Source organism: Euleptes europaea, chromosome 13, assembly GCF_029931775.1.
Source record: "Euleptes europaea isolate rEulEur1 chromosome 13, rEulEur1.hap1, whole genome shotgun sequence".
Taxonomy (NCBI): Eukaryota; Metazoa; Chordata; class Lepidosauria; order Squamata; family Sphaerodactylidae; genus Euleptes; species Euleptes europaea.
This window is the reverse complement of record NC_079324.1, coordinates 30,476,429-30,495,367: the sequence shown is the minus strand read 5'-3', so window position 1 is coordinate 30,495,367 and position 18,939 is coordinate 30,476,429.

Genomic DNA, 18,939 nt, shown 5'->3' with positions numbered 1-18,939 from the left:
CCCTTGCTGTGATTTTTCTGTTGAAAATCACTATGCTATGCAGCTTTTATCCTTGCAAGGGAAAATGTATAGGGGTCTCAATGTCACCTCTTCATTTGCAATAATATTGACAAAAGGTTACAGGCTAAGAAGTATTCAGATAACACAGGTGAAGTGGTTTGAACTCTTGAAAGGCATTATATATACCCCTGAGAGCTGATCTGAATGGTTTGGGGAAAGTATCCCTGTTAGGATTGCGGCACTTCCGAATGCAAGCTAGGCGGTATGTGTGTGTGTGTTGCAGGTTTGAACAACTCCCTGCCTACCGAAAGCAAAAGCAGGGAAAGCTCCAGGTTTTGGGAGCCCTGCTTTGACCTGGATGGCCCGGGCTAGCCCAATCTCAGCAGATCTTGGCTGCTAAGTAGGGTCAGTCCCGGTTAGTACATGGATGGGGGGACTACCAACGTAACCCAGGGTTGCCACACGGAGACAGGCAATGGCAAACCACCTCTGACTGTCTATTGCCCTGGAAGCCACACAGGGTCATAAGAACGTAAGAAATGCCATGCTGGATCAGAGCAAGGTCCATTAAGTCCAGCAGTCTGTTCACACAGTGGCAAACCAGGTGCCTCTAGGAAGCCCACAAACAGGACAACTGCAGCAGCATTTATCCTGCCTGTGTTCCAAAGCACCTAATATAATAGGCATGCTCCCTTGATCCTGGAGAGAATAGTAAGCATCATGACTAGTATCCATTTTTACTAGTAGCCATGAATAGCCCTCTCCTCCATGAACATGTCTACTCCCATGTTGGCTGCAGGTTGACGGCACTTTGCATCACCAGCCACAACAGGCTGATACGATTAAAATTCTTCTCCAGACAAAAGTGTCCTCCATATGTTAATTTCAGGTAGGTAAACTGGGTTAGTCTGTAGCAGTAGAACAAAATTAGAGTCCAGCAGCACTTTAGGGACCAACAAAAAATTTCCAGGGTAGAAGCTTTTGTGAATCAAAATTTTGTTGGTCTCTAAAGGGCTGCCGGACACCAATTTTCTTGATGTGCAAGTTTTCTAGCTGCAAGGTTTTCTGGTGCATTTGTGGGGGGGGGGGAATAGAGAAAGGAAGTAAAAAAAATTGAGCCTCTCAACGTGTGGTCCAAAATAGTACAGTCCAGAGCCAGAACCACCTCCTTGTCTGGTCATGAGAACTAGGCCTACACTTGGGGGGAGACAAACAGGACAGCATTAGTGATATAGCTGTTCTGGGGTCCCATTAAGTGTGGGGGAGTGTACCACTGTGATGTAAAGATGGAGGTAATGACAGTAGTTCCCACCTCCAGCTGTTTTGTGCCACTCCGGGAGGTGTAGGAGAGGGTCGGTTGTTAGGGAAGGAGCCTGAGGTACAAATCAGCTTCCTGGTGGAGCAGCTTCCCTCCCCACCCCCCAGCTCGCAAAAGGTGCTTTTAAAAACCAGATCTGCAAAACCAGGCATATGTAATGAGGAGAAAGGAGGAAATCTGCATATGGAGTGCGTAATGCCTTTATGAATTGGGTCTTTAATAATTTACATGACCAGTTTAATACATTGAATACAAATTATCCCTCTCATATGCTGTGCTGACAAACATAAAAATGGAGTAATCAAAGCCGTAATAGCACTACAGCAAAAAGACATAAAATGCCACTAGAAGGGTTAGGATAAGTTATTGCAAGCACAGAGTAGCTCTATGGCTCCCTGGTGCAATTGGATGCAGTGCAATTTCGTCTTCACACTTTGCATCGAGGTTCAAAAAGCCACTGCGGTACAGTCGTATGGCAGAAACCCATACGTGCACACACAGAGTCTTTGACACTTAAAAAAAAAAAAAACTACCTTTTTTGTTAAAACAGACCAGAATCACAAAGACAATAATTATACTTTTTTTCCCTTGAGTGTCTCGAGGGTTGCAAAGCACTACCAAATAATAATCCTGCCCTTATTTGCTGAGTATATCTGCTTCTCCCCCCCACCCCTTTGATTTGCATGGGTTTAGGAGAGTGTGGTATTCTTTTGCCATCTTCAGGTAGTTGCTGAGTATTGCAGGTTGCTCCCACGGACATTGAAAATGGTAGAGGCAGCACTTTGAGTTTCGCTAACAGTGCAATGCAATCTATTAGGGATACCTACTGCAGTTCAATCTTCAAGGGGAAATTCTTTCCATTTCTTTTTTATGCTTTATCAATCTCCTGGAAACCCTTCTTGTGGGAAATGGCTACCAAACGTTCCCAGAAGAAGAGGAAGAGTGGGTTTTTATATGCCGATTTTCTCTACCTTTTAAGGAGAATCAAACCTGCTTTCAATCTCCTTCCCTTCCTCTCCCCACAACAGACAACTTGTGAGGTAGGTGGGGCTGAGAGAGCTCTAAGAGTACTGTGACTAGCCCAAGGTCACCCAGCTGGCTTCAAGTGGAGGTGTGGGAAAACCAACCCAGTTTTCCAGATTAGAGTCCACCGGTCCTAACCACTATGCCACGCTGTCTCCCAGCTGATAGATGCCCGACCCGCCATCCCCACTACAACTTGTCTGCTCATAGAGTTCAAGTTGTATTTACATATTATTGTTTCAATAATTTCAAGTTGTATTTATATATTGTTGTTGTTTTGTTCTGCATTATGCCATATGACCAGTAAGGGAATGCTCAACCTTTTCCCGAATCTCTGCTTTATTTATTGAAATAGTAATTCCTCACTTTTCTCTCCGAAGGGGATCCAAAGTAGCTTACAACATCATTCTCTCTGCCTCCACCTCCTTCTTATCCTCACAACAACCCTGTGAGGTAGGTCAGGCTGAGAGACAGAGTGACTGGCTTGTCACCCGGTGAGCTTCCATGGCAAAGTGGGGAATCAAACTGGGCCTCCCAGATAGAGTTGCCAACCTCCAGGTGACAGCTGGAGATCTCCTGCTATTACAACTGATCTCCAGCCGATACAGATCAGTTCACTTGGAGGAAATGGCTGCTTTGGCAATTGGACTGTATGGCATTGAAGTCTTCCCCTCCCCAAACCCTGCCCTCCTCAGGCTCCACCCAAAAAACCTCCCGCTGGTGGCAAAGAGGGACCTGGCAACCCTACGCCCAGATCCTAGTCCGACATTCTAACTCAGTGGTACTCACTCCGGCGATCGGAGATCACAATTCCCATCAATCAAAACGGCCACATAAGCGTATGCCCTGCTCACCACTCCAAACACATACAAGCAATAATATAACCCTTTGAATTACCAGAGTACCTCTGAGTCCGCTTTCCTAGAACATGAGGCAGGTGCCATGGGGAACAGTGTTCATAAGAGCCCCGTGTGCCTTTCAAATCACTTAGCGAGACTCACTGTTCTTAACACTTCGCCATGGCGACTCTCCATCAATGTGTGCAGCTCTTTACAGAGTAAAATGTCAAGAAGGTCTTTCCCCACAAGGAGCTTACAGTCTAAATAACAATAATGAGTTTCTTGTATGACATCTCACCGGTCCTGACAACAGCCCGATTTGGTAGACCAGTAATTCTCTGTATAGTGCAGATGCGGAGCTGCAGGAAAAGTCACTTGCCAAAGGGCAATTCGGAGTTCATAGTCAATATGAGATTAGAACCCTGTCTGCCTCAGACTCTTTAGGAGCACCCTGAAGCAGTTCTGCTTAGAAGTGAGCTCCATTTTATTTACCGTAAGTGTATTTAGGATTGGAGCCTTAGCCACTCAGCTACCATTTTAACACAACTGCATGCCCTTTTGCGCGCTTTGTCTACGTCACAGCAATAAACTGTGCACCGTTCTGAACAATGTAGAGTATGTTATGCAAAGATGGGAGTGATCACAAGGAACACTTTTTTTGGGGGGGGGAGATTGCCCTTCCCTTCATGACCATCCAAATAAAAGACCAGGATGTTTTCCATGCTGTCATTACTGCTGTTGGTACAGTGGGGCTTTCTCATGGCAGGTTTCCCCAAATTTCTCCTGCTCCGGTCCCTCATGGTAGCCATTACCCCCCTCCCACTCCACCATGGGACCTCTTTTGGCTTCCAGCACCGTAATATTACAATGATCGATCTACTGAATTCCTAGTTTTCCTTTGTTTTTAAAGAAGTAAGTCTCTAGTCGCTTTTATTGTGGGGATATAAGGGGAATATATCCTCAATGAAAGTAGTAGAGACTTTTTAAAAAATAAAAAGCTGGGAATGCAGAGAAACTAATAGATCATTATAGCATTTTAAATGTTACAATAATCTGTCAATTGCTTATTAGAAATCCCCCACAAAACCCCTCTGGTGGCAGGGAGGACTGCAATGGACTGGAGCAGGAAAAATGGTGGTGATGTGGGCAGGACCTGGAAGATCTGGACTTTCCTGTCCACACAAGTGCCACCATGGCTTTGCTCTGATCTTTGGCAAACAATTGCAGCAAAGTGTGTTTGGAGAAGATCACAGGAAAGACTGGGAAGCCCCAGGAATTTACACCAAAGCACTACAATGAATGTGGGAAGAGCCCCTCCCCCCCATTTTTCAGTAGTTTCCAAGCTGGGGCACACAACCTACGTTTAATCCTGTATTAAACCAAAAGCCCCAATTGGTAGGGTTGCCAGGTCCCTCTTTGCCACCAGCGGGAGGTTTTTGGGGCAGAGCCTGAGGGGGCGGGGTTTGGGGAAGGGAGGGACTTCAATGCCATAGTCCAATGGCCAAAGTGGCCATTTTCTCCAGGGGAACTGATCTCTATTGGCTGGAGATTAGTTGTAATAGCAGGAGATCTCCAGCTAGTACCTGAAGGTTGAGACAAAAAAAACAGCATGCAGGCAACCCTACCTATTGGCCAAGGTACTCTATGGGTGCAGAGGGAGGCATCTAGGGTTGCCAACCTCCAGGTACTAGCTGGAGATCTCCTACTATTACAACTGATCTCCAGCCGATATAGATCAGTTCACCTGGAGAAAATAGCCGCTTTGGCCATTGGGCTCTATGGCATTGAAATTCCTCCCTGACCAAACCCCGCCTTCCCTAGGTTCCACCCCAAAAACCTCCTGCCAGTGGCAAAGCAGGACCTGGGCAACCCTAGTGGCATCACTTTGTCCCATTGTGTGAAAGCCCTACCCACCATGCACTGGCAGTCAGAGTGGCGACTAATTTAATTTATTACCAGCAATGCCAGTGTTAACACTACAGTGGGACTGTACCCCCTTGTTCACTGTTGGAGCAAGTGGGTGCCAGATTCCCTCTGGGGATTTTTTCAGGCCTTCCTGCTGTTGTCATGCGCAGTTACAGCATTATCCTATAGTTAACAAAAAACCTTGTTGTGTGGCTGCACCTGAATTGTATATTATCCTTTGAAATGAGAAGCCCAATAAAACCTGGCCTGGCATACAGTGGGCAGTCATAATTCCATCTTATTGAGAATGTTCACACTCTGGTTTTATGAAACAATGTTTTATCACTCGCTAAAATCGTTTATTGCACAGTAAAAAATTGTTCAAAAACAAAGCTTTCACAGCTCTATGACAAAAGGGATGTGTCTGGGGCAGGCGAAAGGAGAAAAACTTTTGCAAGAAATGTCCCTCACCCAGAGTTTCATTGGAATTGTAGTTTCTCAACAGCTGTGGGGAACTTAGCACCCAGGAGGCGGATGCATTTTCCTTGACAACTAGCCTGAGATGCCTATTTTGTGCAGATCCTCTTAATATGTACAAATTGGGAGCACCTGCAACATGTATAGAATGATAATACTGCTGGCTTGGGAGAATTATATACTTGACTGGCCTCTCCCAATCCATTTAGAAAAGCCTAATGATGATGACTGAGGCTTTAAATGAAGCCTCCTTTATAAATCTTCAGGCTACATCTGATATAACCCTCCTGTGAAGAGAAATAAACTGGTTGCCTGCGGTGGAAGATCCTCAACTGGTGTGTTGTTTTTTTTAGACACACCTCACTTTTCTCCTCAAATCACATAAGAACATAAGAAAGGCCATGCTACATAAGACCAAGGTCCATCAAGTCCAGCAGTCTGTTCACACAGTGGCCAACCAGGTGCCTTTAGGAAGCCCATAAACAAGACGACTGCAGCAGCACTATCCCTCCTGTGTTCCAAAGCATCTAATATAATAGGCATGCTCCTCTGATCCTGGAGAGACTAGGTATGCATCATGACTAGTATCCATTTTTACTAGTAGCCATGAATAGCCCTGTCCTGCATGAACATGTCCACTCCCCTCTTAAAGCCTTCCAAGTTGGCAGCCATCACCACATCGTGGGGCAGGGAGTTCCACAATTGAACTATGCATTGGGTGAAGAAATACTTCCTTTTATCAGTTTTGAATCTCTCACCCTCCAGCTTCATCAGATGACCTTTGTTCTAGTATAATGAGAGGGAGAAAAGCTTCTCCCTGTCCACTCTCTCCATACCATGCATAATCTTATAGACCTCCATCATGTCTCCCCTTAACCACCTTCTTTCCAAGCTCACCTTAAACAATATTCTCCCCGCGTACTTTTTATCTTCACAAACAATAAGCCTGTGAGGTAGATTAAGCTGGGATAGAGGGATTCATCCAATGTCACCCAACAAGCTTCCGTGACAGAGTTGAGATCTGAAACGGAGTCTCTCAGATCCTAACTGACCACTATGCCACACTGGCTCGCATGTTATTTTGAGAGCAGTGTAATGCTATACTTCTTTTGTTTCAAAAATGGCTTTAGGTAGGACTCTGGTGCTACCTTTCCTCACTGACGGAATTGTTGCAAACAGTCAACATTAAAATATTTACCACTGGATGAGGTCAAGGGAGGCAAAGTCATAGCAAAACCAAGCAAGTCAGGACTGAAGGCGATATGGACTTTGTTTGGTCACCTTCGGGGTCATGGAACTTAGTATTTACTGACTTTTCAGCCCTCGGTCCTGGTTGCTTGACCGGACATGATTGTACTGGTTATACATTATAAATTGCTACCTGGTGGCAAAGGCTACTCTCCTTGGTCTTTTGAGATCCAGGAATGTGATTGTGTGGAGATGCCATTTCTCAGTAGCCACCATGTTTTTCTTGTCCCAAAGCATTCTGGGAAGGCTGGCTTTCTTATCAATTTAGTGAATGTTGCTTTCGAACTTGATGTGGAATAATTTTCTCCACCAAAGGAGATGCTGTTGATCATTTTAATCTACATGTGTCATGTGATGGGAAATCTTCATGAGTTTGAATTTGTATCACCTGATCAACCAGTGATGACCAATTGCTTGTGTTGAGGGGAGGGAGGAAAACAGACATGCTGTCCCTAGTTGAGTTGCTTTTTGGCAGATGACGCAACTGCCCCCAGCTCCCCAAGCAAGTTGGCTTGAGAGAGAGTGCCAGTTTGAAAGAGGCATAAACTACCGTATGTTTCTCTCTGTGCCAGCTATGAAACATTGCCCTGCCTCACCCTCCAGCCAGGCAAAGCAATGGAGGAGGGAAGGGCCAAGAACATCACAATGGCGGCCAGACGTGATTCTTTGGACTGCCAGTTATTCACCCCTGTGAGAAACCACATCACACAATGACTGCCCTTAGGGGAATGTGCTGCATTTTGATGAATGGGAATGTTGCAGCAAACTTGTGGCAGATGTTAAAAATAAAACCCAGTCTCCTGGAGTTGTCTTCACAGTTTCCTACAGGGCATTGCAAGTAGGGGCATATAACTTAATTTAGCTCCACATAAATCATAATTTCATGGCTTAAAATTTTTAGGGTGATTTGCCTGCCTCAGGAGAAGTGCTAACATGACCTCCTTTGGGTTCTGTAACTACCCTTGTCAATCAGCCGTCCTCGGAGACTTTCTTCTGGTCAGGGTTAAACTATGCAGGAGTAAGGATCATGGATAGGTAGGGAAGTGAGCAATATTTGAATGGATGAGTGGAATGTTGGAAAATGTGCCCTTCTGGACGGTGTCACTTGCCTGTACATTTAGAGGGGGAGACTGACCAGAGAGTCAGATAGATAGACAGGACACGGGAGGAAATCTCTAGTTGCACCTCACCCTCATTGCCTGTCCCCTTTTGATGTTTAGAGATATATTGTCAGGGAAATTTCCCCTCTCTCTTCCCCTTTGCCCTTCATCCAAGCAAGACCTAGAGCCGGGTGCTTCGTGCATCTAGGCCTTCCCACCCCAAGATGGAATGGAAGGCAAATACCTTTTTATACCTAGAGAATTAGCAAGGTAGATTAGGATGGGGGACCCTTGTTTGTCCTTCCCTATCCAAAGTGTATTTCTACTATAAATGTACTTTAGTTTGATTAGAGCAAACGACTGATGCTCCTTTTATTTTCACACACGCACGCACGCATGAGCAAACTTCTGCTGTTAGCTAAGCTTAATGCACTCTGCTAAATACTGGAAATATCTCCACGATAGATATTTCCAACATGGAAAAAAAAAGGATAAAACTTTCTCTCTGGCTTATGTTCAACTGATGTCATCATCTGGGACCCAAAACATTAAGTGACGATTTTCACATTTCTCTCTTTTAGAAAGAGATTGGGATTGTGTCTTCCATTTTTTCAGAAATTGTTTTGCCTTTTTGTTATATTGCTAGACTTGGAGCCATTGTTTAAAAAGTTTTGATAATTCTCGGCTTTTTGGCTAAGATCAAGTGTAGCATTATAGTGATCAGATGGAGAAAACAAAATGGGACTCTTCTCTATTTGGCCATTTCATAGCCTTTGATGTTCCTGGGATGATAACTCTGAATCTTTGGTATTTAAAGAAATGTGCTTCTCTGAGAAATACCACTTTTATCATATGAACTAATTAGGAAGTTCTTTACGGGTTGAGTGTCAAACTAGCACCAGGGAGCCTCAGGTTCAAATCTCTGTCCAGCCCTGGAATTCATGGATGATCTTGGGCCACTCATTCTCAGCCAAACCTACCTTACAGGGTTGTTGTGAGAGGGGTAAAGAACAATGTATGCTACTCAGTGCTCCTTGGAGGAAGGATGAGATAAAAATGTATACATAGCCAATAAAGTAGCAAGAATTTTAATACTGCTTTTAAAAATTCATTTAATTGTCTGTACCATTTTAACTTTTTTGAAAGTGTAGTTTACAGCTAAGGTAAGGACAGTAATTGCATTAAATTACAATGAAACTAAATTAGAAATATAGCAGCTTATCTAAGTGCCTCCAAAATCTCATCTAAATATCCAGTGAAAGTGAATAGATTTTACCTAACCCTAAAATTATACCAGCAAAGGGGGGGGGGGGAAGAATTATTCCTATGGAAAGAATTCAACGTTGTTAGAATAACCATTGAAAAGGCCCTCATCTTAGCAGATGTTAACCTTATATTTGTCCAACATGGTACCTTCAGCATGGTATTCTCTGCAGATTTTTAAGAGTTGGAAGGGAGAAGTGCTTCCTTGGGCCTAAAACCAAACACCTTGGATTTTGAAAGAGCTGTAGGTTCCTGAAGGATACTATCACATTCTTTTTTCTGTCGTAACTGCCTCACATGGATCGGCCAGCTTTTCATCATAACCTCAGAAGGAAAGCTGCTATTTCCACCATATTTATATAACTCAACTAGCTTAATTATAATGTTTATTATTATTATTTATTTCATTTCAGTTATAATATCCCATTGTACTACAAACATTAGGAGCCCCGTGGCGCAGAGTGGTAAGCTGCAGTACTGCAGTCCAAGCCTGCTCATGATCTGAGTTCGATCCCGACGGAAGTTGGTTTCAGGTAGCCGGCTCAAGGTTGACTCAGCCTTCCATCCTTCCGAGGTCGGTAAAATGAGTACCCGGCTTGCTGGGGGTAAAGGGAAGATGACTGGGGAAGGCATTGGCAAACCACCCCGTAAACAAAGTCTGCCTAGTAAACTTCGAGATGTTACGTCACCCCATGGGCCAGGAATGACCCGGTGCTTGCACAGGGGACCTTTACCTTTACTACAAACATTAGAAAATTCTGCCAGAACACATGCAAAGTTCTGGGTTTGATCACCATGAGTGCAGTGGTCAGTGTTAGACTAGGAATTTGGAGACCAAGGTTCAAATCCCCACTCTGCCTAAACAATCTCACAGGGCTGTTTTGAAGATAAAATGGAGGAGAGCAGAACAGGGTTGCCAACCTCCAGGCACTAGCCGGAGATCTCCTGCTATTACAACTGATTTCCAGCCGATTGAGATCAGTTCACCTGGAGAAAATGGTCGCTTGGGCAATTGGACTCTATGGCATTGAAGGCCCTCCCCTCCCCAAAAACCTCCCACTGGTGGCGAAGAGGGACCTGGCAACCCTAGAGCAGAATGATGTAAGATGCTTTGGGTCCCCACTGGGAAGAAACGTGGCAGATAAGTGAAGTAAATAAATGACTTTCAGAATGGTATGTTAAAGCCCACATCCAATTAGCTCTCTGAAATAAACAAAGAAGAGGCAAAAGGTTTGCAACATCTTTTGTTTCATTGGGCCTCTGATGTTCCAAAGAGCATGGAAACACGTTTTGTAAGGGAATATTCTTGTTATCCAGTCACCCATTCTAGTCAAGTAGCAGAAATGAAAATTCTGCCGCCCTGTTTCCAACCCGGCAGTCTTTCATTTTCTTCTGGAGAGCTAGAGAAGTGGAAATTGACTTTCTGCCTTGTTTGGATAACAGATGGCAGACTGCTACAGCTTGCACCGGAATCAATGCATGGAAATCTAGGTTGTGGGCTTTTTTCACACACAAGAAGGAAAGGATAGGGCAGGGTTTTAAAAAAAGATTTTAACTCTACATTCCATGGGAAAGGATAGTAGTTGCCCCTATACACCAGGGCAATCTGCTCATAGGCACATATGAATGTTCTCAGGAAAACCTGCTAAACTGTACTTACCTGCACAGTTTTATAGGGAGTTTTAAGTTGTAGGAGATGTCTATAGTTCCCTTCTGCAGTAACCGCCATACTCAGATTTCCTCCCCATCTTCTGCTGGTGGCCAGCTGGGACCCAGCAACCCTATAAGATCTTGATTTGAAAAACAGCGGAGAACCACTTGTATGCCACAGGCTTGTTATTTAAGCTGATGTTTCCCACACTTTTTGAACTTAAGCATATTCAGCCCTTATATTTCAGTATTCTATTTCTGTTGTTGTTAGCAGGAAGGTGCTGAGATGAACCGCAATCTCGCCACAACACAATTGTTCATCTTCTAGTTGAGAAAGGTGGTTGGTAGAAATATTCAAAGCTTCCTTGTGAGTCAGTCTCTCTAGATAGTATTGTCTATTTTGCCCAGGAGTAGCTGAACAAGATCTCTGGCAGAGTTTTTTCGCAGCCCTGCCACATGATATTCTTTACCTTCAGCTAGGGTTGCCAGGTCTGGGCAGGGAAATACCTGGAGATTTTGGGGACGGAGCCGGAGGAGGGCGAGGTTTGGAGAGGGGAGGGACTTCAATACCATCGATTCCAATTGCCAAAGCAGCCATTTTCTCCAGGGGAACTGATCTCTATTGGCTGGAGATCAGTTGTAATAGCAGATCTCCAGCCACCACCTGGAGGTTGGCAACCCTACCTTCAGCCCTTCTACATGCATCTCCCCCAGAACTATGTTTCTCACCTGTGGGGATATTTTGATAAGGCAAGCCACAGCAGGATAGACTTGGCTTTTCCTGTCTTTTAGAATGACTTTGCCATTCATGATTGTTATCCCCCCACTTCTACGTCCCCAATTTATCTCTCTTGGCCTATACATTTGCAGTGATGCTTTTAAACGGAGTCTGCTGCTGGGAACATAATATGTTCTTGTGTACATCTATTACTCTCTCACAAACCAATTTGTTCAGGACCGTAAACCTCCGTTCCTGTAATTGACAGGGGAGGGGGAGAGGCAGAGGCATGGCAATAAATTCTTTAAGAGGAAAACCTCTCCAATAGTCACCTGCTTGCATCAGACAGATCCCGATAATAAAGAACAACATCAAAGTGTAACGTCTCCAAACCTTACGGGCCTGTTTAGCCAAGCCCACGCCAGGACACTGTTGCAGTGGTGCTCTCTAATTAAGAGCTCAGGTTTTCCTAGCAGGAGTGTATAAATACTCCTGCCTTAATTTCACTGGCAGGTTAGCAGGCACTTGAAGCAGGATGCTCGCTTGCCGGGGGCTCATAAAGTCTCCAATAAAGGGTCACAAATCAGCCACCAAGCTGCTGCTCTGTGAGGAAATTTAAAGTTTCACTGGAGCTCTTATTGTGTGCCAGGCAGACCAAACTCGTTGACGGGTGTTTCAAGGCCTCCACGGTCAAGTCAAGTGTATTAAGGCCTCACAGCCTTCTTTGTTTTTTTGTATTAGTCTTTATAATATTATTTATTAGGATGCATATTAGTCTTATTTCAATCAAATGGCAAAAGAAATGGACCTCGTAAGAAAAATGGCAAAAGAAATGGACCACTCAGCCCTCTTATGGGTCCATGAGGGGATAGGGGGTGTTTAATACCGGGCCACTATTTTCTGTGGACAGATTTCCCCCTTCCCTCAGGCAACCCCCAATGGAGTGGAATAGGGGCAGGAAGATTGCGGTCTACACATGCAGTGAAATGAAGGGGTTGAATGGATGGCACCATTTCAGAGATGCCACTTTTTATGTTCTCCCCTGTGAAAACTGGCAAATAAAAGACTAGCACAGCAAGAAGAAACTCTACCTAACCTGATTGCTGCTGTGCTATTTTTTTTAATGTAGGGAAATATTTAATCATGAAATTCCCCACCTGTACTCTCCTCAGGAGTCTACCTGGCCAGTATGTTATATGGGCACACCAAACTGCAACAGTGTAATATATTGCTGTTGGTTTTTTTTTACTAGCCACTACCATAGATTTGTAGAGACAGAGATTTTCTGTTCTCACTGGCAACCACACGTTTCACAACACCGAGGGGTAGGAATTGCCCCAAATATGCCTCAATAATAGAATATTTGAGATGGCAGAGTTCTCTGGCTAGAACTCCAGATGTGCTATGTGAGCAATGCCAGGGATGACGGACAGTCCCAAGTTCAATCCCTGGCATCTCCAGTCAAAAGGATCAGGAAGCAGGCAATGTGGAAGACCTTAACGGGAGACCTTGGAGAGCCGCTGCCAGTCAGAGTAGACAATATTGACCTTGACAGGCACAATAGTCTCACTCAGTGAATAGTCTCAGAATAGTCAATGGGCGAAAACGCATGGTCGCTTTATCCTCCTTTAATCCCTGTTTCAGCCAGGATTTAGCCAGGATCGAATGCATGTGTTTCGCCTAATGTGCGTTCGATCCTGGCTAAAACAGGGATTAAAGGAGGATAAAGCGACCATGCGTTTTCGCCCAATATTCACTTAGAATAGTCTCAGTGAATAGTCAATATTGACATTGATAGACCCAATAGTCTCACTCCCCCCAGAGAGCCTTACGCTCTACTAACAGTAATCTGCTGTTGGTCCCTGGCCCGAAGAGTGTGTGGCTGTCCTCAATAAGGGCCAGGGCTTTTTTGGCCCTGGCCTGGTGGAATAGTCTTCCTGGTGACATCAGGGCCCTGCGGGATCTTAAAGAGTTTTGCAGGTCCTGTAAAACGGAGCTATTCTGCCAGGCCTATAACTGAGGACAGCCGCGAGAGGATCCATCATTACTGGCCTCCCCATCCCGCCGCCAGCTCTTGAAATCTGGGGGGGGGGGGGGCTGAGCTGCTGATATCCTATTACACTGTGGCACCTGGGTACATTTATGGCCATCTGTATATAAATATTTTACTGAGATTATGGTTTTGATGATGATGATGATGATGATGATGATGAAGAAGAGTTGGTTTTTATATGCCGACTTTCTCTACCACTTAAGGGAGAATCAAACCAGCTTACAATCACCTTCCCCTCCCCACAACAGACACCCTGTTAGGTAGGGTGGGCTGAGATAGTTCTGAGAAAACTGTGACTAGCCCAAGGTCACCCAGCTGGCTTCATGTGTAGGAGTGATCCAATGTGCCAAGTGCCCAACTATCTCGGAAAGATCATTCCCTGGCAGAAGAAGAAGAGCTGGTTTTTTATGTGCCGACTTTCTCTACCACTTAAGGAAGAATCAAACCTGCTTACAATCACCTTCCCTTCCCCTCCCCACAACAGACACCCTGTGAGGTGGGTGGGGCTGAGAGAGCTGTGACTAGCCCAAGGTCACCCAGCTGGCTTCGTGTGTACGAGTGGGGAAACAAATCCACTTCACCAGATTACCCTCCGCCGCTCATGTACAGGAGTGGGGAATCAACCCGGTTCTCCAGATCAGAGTCCACCGCTCCAAACCACCGCTCTTAACCACTACACCACGCTGACTCTCTGATGTTGATTTTATGTATTTTATATATTTTTATTTTTTTAATCGTTGTTACCCGCCCTAAGCCTGGCTTGCTGAGGACGAGGGTGGGCTATAAATTTGAAAAATAAATAAAATAAATAAGGCCGCTTCATATGTTTGTGTGACAGAGTGACCATCAGGATATATCAGTTCCTTCCTCTATTTTATCCTCACAACAACCCTATGAGGTTGATTAGGCAGACAGAGCCCAATGTCACCTAGCGACCTTCATGGCTGAGTGTGGCTACATGAATTTGGGCCTCCCCATTCTTAGTCTGGCAACCAAATCAGTACACCAGTACTAAGGGTGGGGGAGTAGAACAGAGGAAACTTCCCCCCTTCCCCAGGACTGGGTCCCAATTCATCTTGAGCCAAATTGGAAATCTGGAGCTTATGTATCACTTCCCACCCACCCCAGCCCCAGTTTCCAGATGCTGAGGCACGCAGCAATGAGTGAGTGCTCCTACTTTAGCTCTCCTGGTCAACGTCCGGCAGCAACGTTGTCCGTTGGCTGTTGGTGACAGACTAATAGGCTACATGCGTGAAAATTATGTTCTTGTGCACAAGGGTGTGCGCGTGCGCGCACGCTTTACCAAGGCACAAGAAGCCACACCCAGTGGTGAATCTGTTAAAATAACATCCACGAAGGAAAACATGAACGTTGGGACAGGCCTTTTGCGAGCCCGGCCGTTGCACAATTGCCCTCTTGTCTGTAGCCTTTTTTCTCCACATTCCGCTTTTTAAATACATTCTCCCATGATGTGTCATGAAAAAGGGAGCGAGGGAGCGCACAGAAGAACCTCTTCTCTTTCTCTAATTAAAGACAGATCTTGAAGACACATGAGGCCACTGTCTGTTCCTACCGAGGAGGCGGCCCTAACATGTGACCAGCGTAGTTGTTTCAGAGCGAGATCAGCCCCTGCAAACGGGCTGCGTCACAAGGACGGTAAATGAAGCCTTGCAGGGAAACTACCATTGTTAGGAAATTTACAAGAGGAGTGTTTTTGTCCCCCACTCCCATCAGTTTTATTCCTACTGATTATTTGTTCAGGGGGTTGTTCGGGCTGCATCATACCATACTAGGCTGTTTATACAGAACATTCAAAACCTGGAATCTGGCTGCCTGCAATCTTTCTGGTTAAGTGACTGGAAGGGGGGGGGGGATCCTACCAGTACCCTTCTCCTTTCTAAAGTATAAACAGACTATTTAGGCCTTGACTCATATTAACATTCCGTAACTTAGTTACACCAGGCAGCTGGGAATGTGGAGCGCTCCGCAGCAAACTTCACAAGCTTGGTTTTGTCCTAACTCCCCCGCCTCCAGCCTTCCTCCACCGTGATCGTATATATCTATAATCTAGAGAGGGGGAATTATTTTAAATACTCCCCCCCCAAAAAAAACACCCAATAGAATGACCTCTTTCTGCAGTACTCTTCCTCATGCACGCAGCTCATTTAATAAGATAAAGACGGTAACATCCAAGTACCAAAAAAAAAAAAAAACCCACTCAAAACAAAAACCCACATGGAGTCATTTGAGATAACACCCAGATCTGTGAGTGTGACGGATATGAAAAGGCAAGTTGCTTAATTCATTTCATGCTGGAGCAGAGATTAAAATGACATTCTCCAAATGTGCACACTTGATATGTTAGAGGTCGTTGGTCTCTGCAACCAAGTTTGCTAGAGCAGTGCTATTCCCATGAAAAAATATTAATTTTTTAGGGTTTTTATCCTAGTCCTTGTGTTGTATGCCTTGTTTGTTTGAGACACAATAAATATATATGGCTTTTGTTTTTTGGAGGAACAAGCTATTTCACTTTACAAAGTTATTTAACTTTGCACAGGCGTGCATGTATCTAGAGATCAGTGCCTGCCTTAACATTTGAACTGCCTTACGTGGAGTTAGACCATTGGTCCATAGACCTACTTCTTGACAAGATCATGTTCCAGAATTTTGGAATTCCTTCCCAGCTTTGAGATCTTTTAACTAGCACTCTGACCACTATATTAAAGATAAAGGACTGACCTATGGGGTGACATCACATCACAACGTTTACTAGGCAGACTATGTTTACAGAGCGGTTTGCTATCACCTTTTCCAGTCGTCTACATTTTGGCCTCTGCAAGCTGGGTACTCATTTTACTGACCTTGGAAGGATGGAAGGATGAGTCAACCTTAAGCCGGCTACCAGGATCCAATGCAGGTCGTGAGCTTTGACTGCAGTACAGTGGCTTACCCCTCTGTGCCGCGGGGCTCTTGTGACCGTTACATTATGCAACCTCTAATTTTGGAAGCTTACAGTGCATTCCTAAGGAGAGTTTCACCAGTCTAAGCCCATTCATTTAAATGGGCTTAGACTAGAGTAACTCTCCTTAGGAATGCACTGTTTAAGACTAACAAATGTATTGTGGTGAAAGAAGAAAAGCCTGTGAATTGGACCCTCAGGGGGCCAAAACGTATATTGCTGTGTGGGGGCTTGAATCTGCCCCCCAACCTCAATCCAGGACCCTAATCAATACACTACATTTCTGACCTGAAACAGTCCCAAGAAGTTGCTATTTGCTCTGCTGGAGAAACTTGGATATGAGGTACATAGGTACAAATGGACTGCCTGCACATTTCCCAAGGGGGACAAATAGAGGCTCCATGGGTTAGGAAAACAGCAATGGGGGGAGGGGGTTAAGACCACATTGTTGGTCACAGTCTAAATCAGGTTCTCATGCAGCTCAGAGTCTAACAGTGCAATCCTAAATAGAGTTGCACTCTTAAATCCACTGAAACCAGGGCTTAGAAGGGTGTAGCTCTATATAGGAGGACACTGTCAGTTTCAACTGCTAGCTTAGTTGTTCTTTACTGTACATGGGGCTGACCATGTAGTTAGGCCCCGTGGTAGAGCAGAGATTACCAGCTCCTGTGTTCTTTGGGCTCACTCTGTACTCCAGACCAACAGACATTTGATAATTACATGTAACATTTACAGAGCCTTTTTGAGAGTTCAAAGTGCTTCACATAAATTACCTTGGGGTAACATTTACAACTGCCCTGTAATAGACAGGGGACTGGGGCTATGAGAAAGTGTCTTGCCTTACGCTACATAATGAAATAACAGCCATGGTGAGATTCAAACGTGGTTTTGTAGTTCATTCTGCTGGCGACTATGCTACCCCACCGCTCAGTACTGAAATATATTCTGCCCTATAAACACACCTTTTCATGGACAATAAAACTTTATAGTAAAGTTGTCACCACCTAGCAACAACAGCTTCAGTTACGATGCAAATAGCTTGGGGAAGGGCCATAGCTCAACGACGGAGCATATGCTTCAAGTCCTGGAGTCCTTAGTTAAAGGAGCTTGGCCAACAGGTGCTGGGAAAGGCATTTCTTTGCCCAAGATCCTGGAAAGCCACTGCCAGTCAGCATAGGCAATACCACTAGGTGGACCAATGACCTGATATAGTGTAAGGCAACTTCATGTTCACATGCAACAGGGCAAGGGCTGACAACTCCAAGTTTTGGGGGTTGAGCCTGGGGAGGGCATGGTTTGGAGAGGTGAGGGACTCAGCAGGTATAATGCCATAGAATTCACCCTCCAAATCAACCATTTTCTCCAGGGGTAATGATCTCTGTTGTCTAGGGATCAGTTGCCATTCTGGCAGAACTCCAGGCTCCACCTGGAGGATGGCAACCCCAGGGCATTCAATGCAAAACCCAAGGGAAGTTATGATATTAATGTTCTCTCTCCAATGTGTGTGTGTGTGTGTGCGTGCACCATCAAGTCACAGTTGACCTATGGTGACCCCGTAGGATTTTTAGGAGCAAATTTGTGAAAGGGTTTTTATTTTTTAAACATACCATTTGTTAAGAGGATAGAGAAGTGGATGCCCATCAGTTTTACGATATTATCACCAGATAACACCCCCCAAGCTACAAACAAAAAACTAGGATACATAAACAGCACTCCAGGCAAGGCAAATTTAGGTATATAGATATATTTATATATGACTCACAGATCTTGAGCATATGTTCTGTGAGACGCCTGAGCCAATATCTTAATGTTAGGTTAGATTCCTGTTCACTGTGTACCACTTTTTAAAGGGCCCGGGAGGGAAACCTAGAATTTTATGCTTAGGGAGCAGCGAACAGTATAAAACAATTCTTCTCTGTTGGCTGTCAGAGAAGGCAGCAACTTCTCCCACTGGAAGTCGGGAGAAGTTGCTGCCTAAAATCCCACATGCCTCCTATTGCCCCCTCCTCAAAGTTCTGAATGTCTCCCAAGATTTTGCATTTACTACATTTATTTAAAACATTTATAGACCTGACTTTCTCCCAGAAAACAACAGTAAAACCAGTCATCATAAAAACATCAAAGGATGACCGTCAAAACAAGGCTCCAAGCAGCTGTTCTTCAAAGTCAGGGTATTAAAAACATTCATCAAGATGCATCAAAACTCTCTTTAAAAAGTCCAGTCCTGCATCCCAACCAAAACCACAGATCTTCTAACATCCTCTTGCATAATGTCCCTTAGCATTAGAGTGACTACCAAACAAGTCTACAAAGAGGCAGTCATGATCTGTACTCTCAAAGGGGTTGGAACCAGTAGAAGGTACTCCTGAACGGAGAGGAGCTGCTG